General features: G+C 36.7%; 1 pseudogene; it reads left to right on the top strand.

Moving 5' to 3' along the window:
* The first annotated feature begins 401 nt into the window (after positions 1-401).
* LOC137282201 (uncharacterized) lies at positions 402-3993 on the top strand (annotated as a pseudogene).
* The last annotated feature ends 4843 nt before the right edge of the window (positions 3994-8836 follow it).

The raw sequence follows: 8836 nt of genomic DNA on the forward strand, positions 1-8836 counted from the left end.
TTTTTAAGAATTATGTGTACGTGTTTCTATTGACTCTCTGTAGTTTCCACCGCGCACCACTCCCATATAGGCGAGAGGACGGGAACGGTTCATTTGCGATGGTTAGTCTGGAACAAAATACCGTGACAGGCGACCTATGACTTGCCACGTCACAAAGGTTACCAGAGGCCGAGTCAAAACAATAAAGTCCTAGATTTCAATTGATTTCGTTGAAATGTGGACAAAAGAAATTTAAATAAAGACACGACTGAAGTCAGAATAGTAAATGCTTATTTTGAGTAAGCAATCAACGCAAGGAATATTTAAGGAAATACATAAAAAATTGCTTCCCGCCAAGAGTATGAATATTAATGAATATATAAATAGCCCCTTGTGACAGACGCAACAAATCATTCGTAATCATGTCTGTAGTTGGAGTTGACACTGACAGTGATTTGAACTTTGAGTCGGATATATCTGTCGATTCGCTCGATTCCGACTCAGAGTCTGACTCCAATATGGAAGATATCGAGGAAAGGAGAGGTGAGTAAAATGTATGTTTATTGTTCAAGTTCGGTAGACTGAAATTATTACTTCTGTCAAGCAGTAACAAATGAAGCGGCGAAGTAGAATCAATATTACGACGATTATGCAGTTTGGACTTTTTAATCGTATTATATTGGTACCATAAAAATACTGGTGATGCAGACACAGTACATTCGTTATTTATGTTTTAGTTGATATATTTAAAACCTGAACTGAAGGGAAAATGATAACAGTATATGCATACTGAAAATTTCAAGAAGTACACAGATGGTCAACACTTACTTGTTACATATAGTGTAGCTCCATGAACACAATGAGATTGTGTCTGAAATATTTTTCAATATAAATAATGAATGTAAACAACATAACAGTGTACAGTTTCAGGATGCAGATACATGAAATACACAAAAGTAAGAAACATTACTTTCACCAGTAATATTGTTAAGTAATATACATTGAAAACAACCACCAGCCTAACATGAAAATAGCATATATATTATGTGAATTCAACCAAGGTTGTTTCTAAAGAGATGGTGACAATGGGCTACTAACGGAGAACATACAAATACTGCATACTAATTAAGTAGATACTGAATACACCAGTTTCACATCTTTACAAAGGTAGTTTTGGGATTTAGTTAGAAGCTTGATTATTGTAGGATCATTATAGTAATAAAGTTTGATGATAATAATATACAATATTCTATGATACTCTTTACATTTTTTATACTTCATGTGATGGAACAAATATTATATAATACAATGTCATCATTACACATTAAACCCCTCTATTATCAATGTTAATATTTTGGCATGCGCCAGTTTGTATCCTTAAGTCATAGGAGCAGTTTCTGAATTTGGATAAATACTTGCTTTTATAAGTATGGAATAGAGTTAGGTAAATACTATTAAAGAGAAGACTGACCGATATTTCAATATTCCAAAATCTATGTTTACAGTGTTGACTGTAATGAAATTGTTTGAGTTACTAAAAACTTAAACACATGAAATATGATTAGCAGGATTATTTACTCCATTCTGTCTGACCCAGTCATTAATTTCACAGTATTGTTAGGTATGAAAATTAGGTTTATAAAAGTGAGTCATTACATAAACATCTAAAACTTTGTATTCAGGTGTTGTTTTTACAATGCAAGGACCATTTATGATGTTGGCAATGTCAATTATTTCAAACCTTGATTTCGGCAGAGACTCTTATTACTCCCAATATTGAAGACACTTGCAATAGATTATATTCGATTTTTAACATCACTACCCTAAGAGAAATAAATGTTTTCCTTTACATCAAAAGAATATATATTCTTCAGTTAAATGAATTTAAATTTTAATGTAACCTTCAATCCGTTCCTAAATTTTTGTCCATATATCTATTTATTTTTGACTATTGATAAACTGTTGAATGCTACATATATGCCCATTCATTTATTTGCCTGTCGTACTTCAAACAAACCACAGTAAATGATAATAAATCTTTCTTCTGGAGTTATAATGAATAGCATTAATTTTGCCGAGGTCTGTGGCCCTGTCAACCCTCCAGGTAATCAATGTGAACAATAAATGAAATATATAAATTCATAATAAATTTAATGATTTCAATAAGGAAGATAGGCATTACAATTCACAACAAATAAAGTAATTGTTGTATGTTTTGTATGTGGCAAAAACTGCACTTATTCATGTATATCTGTTGAATACTTTTGATTTAATGCCTGTATCTATCAAAGATATTGGTCTGTATGAATTGATTTTGCTTGTAGGCGAAATGTGAAGATATGATCAGTGTTGATTTGCAATAATAATACATGCATAGATAGAAATATGAAGTTACTTTTCACGTGATGATGCCCTTCCAATCGAATATTTTGACCAACAACTTGGAGGAGGGCATGGAGGTGTTAATTTGTCTGGTCAGGGAGACAAACAGGTATGCGGAGCAGTACCTGCAGGGCCGCACCTTATCACCACAGAGCAGGGCTCGATCATGGGCATTTCTTGGACTCGTGTTGGCCATGGGTGTCGTCAGGAAGCCAAACATCGCATCCTACTGGAGTGAGGGGTGCAAGAACAGGCTAACAGCAACACCATCCTTCGGGGATACCATGCCGAGGAACCGCTTCCAAATCATCATGCGGTTCCTCCTCTGCAGCGATAACTCTACTGCAGTGCCACGAGGGCAGCCGGATCATGACCCCCTCCACAAGATCAGGCCGGTCTTTGTGAATGGATCCTTCGCAAACACTCACAGGTTAGCTATTGGAAATTAGCCTGGATAAACACACACATTTTTAGGATGAATTCCATGAAATGTTTTCTAGATGTAATCAGTGAATCATTTAATCCGATCTTAGTGAATAATCAAAAGAATTCTAACGATCACAAAAACTAGAAATTGCGAACCAGTGAAGCTGTGGATCCTTGCCGAGGCGGGTACTGGATACACCCATCAAGGTCGGATCTACAAAGGTAGGAACGTTGGATGACCACCACGTCATCTCTGACAACTTCTTCAGCAGTCCGTCTCTCTGCCATGCTCTATTTGGCAGGAAGACATTCTGTACGGGAGTTGTCGCCGTCCGGAGGAAGGGAATGCCGGTCTCTTTTGTTGGGAAAAGACCACCAAGGGGCACGACAACTGTGAGAAGACAGGGTCCACTGCTGGCAGTGTTCTTTTCAGACAGGAGGGTCTTCCCCATTTTATCTACCATGAGTAGTCCAAGGTATATAGTATTTTAAATTTTTGTGAGTCCTTATTGGCAGATTAGTCATTATGATTTATTTTACATGTGGCAAACACATAATATCACAATACAGATTTATGAAAGTGAAATATGTTAATTTAATTTTGAAGATGTGTAGAATTTAATAACATGATCATTGAATGCTCAACATCTACTATTCCCTTTACAGAATGGAAGATGAGCTTAACTCACGGGGCCGGTCTGTCACTCTCCCATCAGTCGTTCGACTGTACAACACCTTGGTGGGGGGAGTGGACCTTGGGGATCAACTCATTGCACTGTATGATCCCCAACTCCGCTCCTTGAAGTTGTGGAAGAAAATTTTAATCAATTTTCTTCTCACAGCATCAGGTAAGAGATCATGTTTTCCATTGGAAGTCATAATAACGACTCATCGACTCATCAATTAGGTATAGTTATTGATCATTTAACATCAATATTGCTATCAAAGTGTACTTCCTGATGCCTGACTTCCTGAAATATGGAGTAATTGAACATTAATTACTATAAATTATAGTGATTCTTCAAGAATGAGATTTTCTTGTGATTATTTGATATAATTACTGGTAGTCAATGTTTCTTCTCTTCACTTTTAGTTAATGCCTATCAGACGTTCTTGAACACTCATGGTAGAACGCCCCTTCCCCCCATGTCTGGACTTCCACATGTCCCTTCTCCACTCACTCGTCGGGAACACTCGTGTGACTAGGGGGGCTGGCAGACCAAGGACCCAGCCTCCTTCCCGACGACTGACGCCACTTCATTGAAGCTCAGACTGGAAGGAAGAGGAATCAGATGGTTCTGCAGGAAAGATCAGGACTTGGGGTCCTGACTGTTCTGTTGGCCTCTGTGCCCGTATTCACCGTTTTACCGTATTCACAATATTGGAGCAAAATCACGGTGACATATATTATATAAATTCACTGAATGTAAATATCCTTCAAATTATTTAATGGTGCGATTAATATGTACGCCGTATTTGCAATATTTAAGCAAAATCACGGTGAATTATTTAATTATACCATATGCCTTTCATGTAAATAAATATGTATATAATGATAGATTTCTTTTCATTGTCTTATATATATAGAACTAAAGTTAAAAGTTTAGAACTAAAGTTAAAAGTTGCCAGAACTTTCATTTTGAATGAACTAGAAAAGACTTGCCGATATTAACTGTTACTAGACATATTATTACAGCTATTCATCTTTAGAAAACAAAGTGTTGTAACAGAGACTTTGTGACATTTCATGTAACTTACTTTTTATGAAGATATACTTTGAAAATATACCTACACATGTTACCTTACACACAAAAAAAGTACTCCTTACATCTGGATAACAACCTTAAGCAAAATATTTCAAATATGTTACTAGAAAAAGAGGAATGTGAAGCACTCTTTTACTAATTACATGGTTGTTTACTTCATATGATACAGCCATGGTCAGTAATGAAATGTTGTGAATATCTAATTTAACAAACAACAACTCTAATTACATGTCATTCATAAAGCACAACAGGTCAACGATATCAGTATGTTTCAAATTATCATATCACTCGTCTGCCATATTGTACCAGTGTGGACAAGACTGTAATATAGTTTACTTACCGGAATTGTAAGAATATATATTTTGGGTGGCCACACATAATCTTAAAAAGAAAACAACAAAATGAATTATTTTGGAGTAATGTGGTTGAAATATTTACTAAATGCTCGGAAGGAGATAGTGTTTATTGAATATACAATAAATAGTAACAAGCTTACTGAGTATTAACTGAATGATAGTCTTATTTCTGAGATTGTCTAAGATATGAGCATTTGTAACATTTGGCAAGCATGAGAATATTATTCTAACCAATATAGCATACCTACACCAATTTTTTTGTGAGGACTATGAAATAAGTTATTGTTGCTTTATAACTATTTCCATAATACGTATATAGTAATACATATTGCTGGAAGGATTATTAAAGGTGTGGTTCTCAGTAAATCATTATTCATAGTGAAGAAAAATGTTCGTAAAAAATATTGGTTTTCTTTAGCGTCACAATAACGTTCTCGATAAAGTTCACTTTTGAAGTTGCAATAACGTGTGAAGTTGCAATAACGTATTAGTAGCCAAAATCACTTTATGCGGTAAATGTCACGAGCAGGCGCGGTCTTCAGAGAAGACATCTAATATTCGCGGCGAACTACTTTCACGCCTGTTTTCTTAAAATCTCCTGTGATTTCAATCTAAATCTTCTAACATTAAAACATTTGCATGGTAAAACAATAATTTTACAATTAACATTTTCCGCTCAAACTATGTTACCATGTCAATTCAGTGTAATATGGATATACACATGTCACAGCACGGCCATGCATTGGACTGAACATCGACGAAAAGTTTCAGAAGGTTCAGACTCAGGACAAATTTCCAACATTCACGAAATAAAAAATCACCACGAAATCGAATTTACTGCACACATACCAGGTAATACACTGACATTGCCATGTATGCCTTACGTACCGCATGACAGCAACCGAATTGAATTTTGAATTCTGGAAACATCGCCTAACTTCCCCTAAGCATATAACGTCCAGCACGTTTAGGTCAATGCGTTTTGCATGTATAAAATACGGCGGTATGGCAGATTCGATATCTCTAACCGTTTGGCCGTTATTTGGGATTGAAGTTTTTGCTGCTGTTTTTCAGCCCAATTCTGACTACTTTGCTCCCAAAATCATAGCGAGCGGGATGCTTTTGTGTTCACATATATTTAAAAGCATTTTGATTTCAGTGTTTTTCTGTAATAGTTTGCCGTTAATTGTCACCCGTGTAGTTGTGTCTCCTTCTTTTTCCTTGTTTTGTGTTATTAGTTATATTATAGAGTCTGGGCCACTAAGCCCAGTGATCAACGGCCTGATCATGCAACTGGAAAACCATGATATTTGTCAACCAAACCAGGCCACAAGTTCCTGTTAGTCAGCTCTTACGACCTGAATCGCATTATAAATGGACAGTACATTGTAGTAAATATGGACGACTACCATGAGGGCCACATCTAACCTGACGCATCCTCTCGTCGCATGCAGCAAACTCTTTTGCAAGTACGCGAAACTGCCCCTGCGTACGTGCGGTCACGTGACCACAATATCACATGCGTAATCACCAGAACGTGTGCAGAATATGCTGGTCCTTAGAACAGTTGTGGTGGTTGTGTGTGTGCGCGCGCGCACGTGTGTGTGTGTGTCCATTTTCACTCTCTCTGTCTCCCTATTTCTCTCTCTCTCTTTGTGTGGACAGATACCTAACACAGATATTACGGTATCTTTTCGGGACAATTTGATTAGAAAAGAAACCCGAATTTATCAATTTTTTGCAAGGATTTTAAGCGTCCTTCAGATTGGAGTACTCTTAAAACCTGAAGAAATAAGGTAAAATCATTTATTAGTAAAACCGACACTAAGATATGAAAACATGTATATTCGAAAACAGAGTCCCTGTCATATCTGCATACGGCGGACAAATAATTTGTACAGTACCTACGAAGTCCTGCACCTGGACGTCCATCTGGATGTCTTTCACTGTAGAATCTATTCTCCGGAGACACTCCAGGATCATAGCTCTCACATCCTCGTAGTGACTGATCATATTCAGGGCGTCTTGTGGAGTCTCATGATGAACGCAGAATTTGACAGATCCGCTCCGAATATGTTTCAAACAGGCCTTGTAAGTTTCGCTAAAAGCGTTCTTCAATTTTGAAAACTGTCTCTGTGACGTTTCAACGTCATCCACCTTAAATCCGTCATTAGTTTTACACCGCCATGTTGTTTCTGATGTATAAGTCTTCGTACAGTCTGGCGTTGACTCGAACAGACACACGCCCCCTTCACCGAAAGAAAGAGTTTTGATAGATTTGAATGGTTTCATTTAAGAAAACCTTCACATACATCTGAATAAATACATATGTTTTTAGAGAAAAAAATGAAGGTTCTACGAATATTGTATCTCTCCTTGCTGGAACTGATTTTACATAGACTTTAACATACATGTATGTAATGTAATGTATTGAAATAACTGAAGAACAAATTCTAAAGGCAATAATTTGTTTGCTCTCCCCAATGCAGTATGCTACCTCCTACCTAAATATCGAGTCACTTGGAATGCCGCTTCATCAGAGATCACATATATTTATAGGTAAACGCAAAGTATTATATTTTTCCGATTTTATCCCTTCTGCAGAAACAATCAGATTGGGTGTATAAGTGTGGTTTTTTGTTAACATACTTTTATAAGCTCATAATACATCATATTCTGCGCTCGAACACAGGGAAGTGTATTGGCTGAATGATGAACACATCAAGCTTGTAATATATGTACCAGCTCTTTACATTATACGAGTGACTGATTGAGTGAGTGAATTAAAATTTAATGTCACATTGGCAGTATTGTGACTAAAACAAGTTGTGAATTCACCATAAATATACATAAAGGATAAAAAAAATTGTCAACGAAGGAGAGTAAAACCCACTAGAATGTCACAGTATTTTAATAGGAAAACTAGCATCTATCTCTAAAATTGGATTCCCAATTCTGACAAGACAGTATAAAAATTGGCTATGGATCGCCAACAAATGTAGGTAGATCACAAAACGAAGGACCATGGGTACATTATACATGAAAATATTATTTACGGTAATAATAGACTTATGTGTCTTTTGTGTATTAATTACATTGTTTCTGTTAGAAGACATGTCTTAATGTGTTACCTCCGTTCTGGTACTCGGCTGGTTCATCCACTCTCTTCAGCTCAACACTCGCCTTGATATCGTCGGCAGGTATTTTCAGGCTTCGTAGAAAGTTTACGACATTGTCTTTCACATCAGTCAGTTTACACATCATTCTTAAGGCGCTTTCCTTTGTGTCATGTCGGAGTACAAGGATGACCTTCGGTTCAGGGTTACGTAAACTCGCAACCTTCACCGTTGGAGGATTGTCAAAGTGATGCACTAAATCACACACATATCCTAGCAGTTCCGGTGAATAATTAATTTCACATGTCCCTGATGAAGGAATACATGTCCACTCTGTTGTGTACAGCCAAGCCTGTTCTTCGCTCTCGGTGAAATCAGCCGTAAAGACGCAATCCTTATGATAGTACGCTGAAACAATGCATATATTATGTTCACTTAGTAAGAATAACTTGTCTATTATTTTCAATTTGAATGAGTAAGTATAGTTTTTCACCGGTTTTAGTAATTTTACAGCAATACCACGGCGAGGGACTCCACAGATGGGCCTCAGAGTACACATCTGGGGAATCGCACCTGGAATTTCAGCGTGACGAGGGAACGCTTTAACAATTAAACTAACCCACCGTTCCATTCTTATGTTGAGAGATTTCCGACTAATGGTACGTACACTTTAATTTTGATTCTGTAAAAAGTTTCACACTGCATTTATTTTCTTTTTGATTTGCTAATGATGGAAATATGCGGAAATCCTTCCAAATTCTTATGTTCACGCAGTGCCCTTCTACATTAATCCAGAAGCAATTTAACTAAA

This window comes from Haliotis asinina, chromosome 4, assembly GCF_037392515.1.
Source record: "Haliotis asinina isolate JCU_RB_2024 chromosome 4, JCU_Hal_asi_v2, whole genome shotgun sequence".
In the NCBI taxonomy this organism is placed as follows: Eukaryota; Metazoa; Mollusca; class Gastropoda; order Lepetellida; family Haliotidae; genus Haliotis; species Haliotis asinina.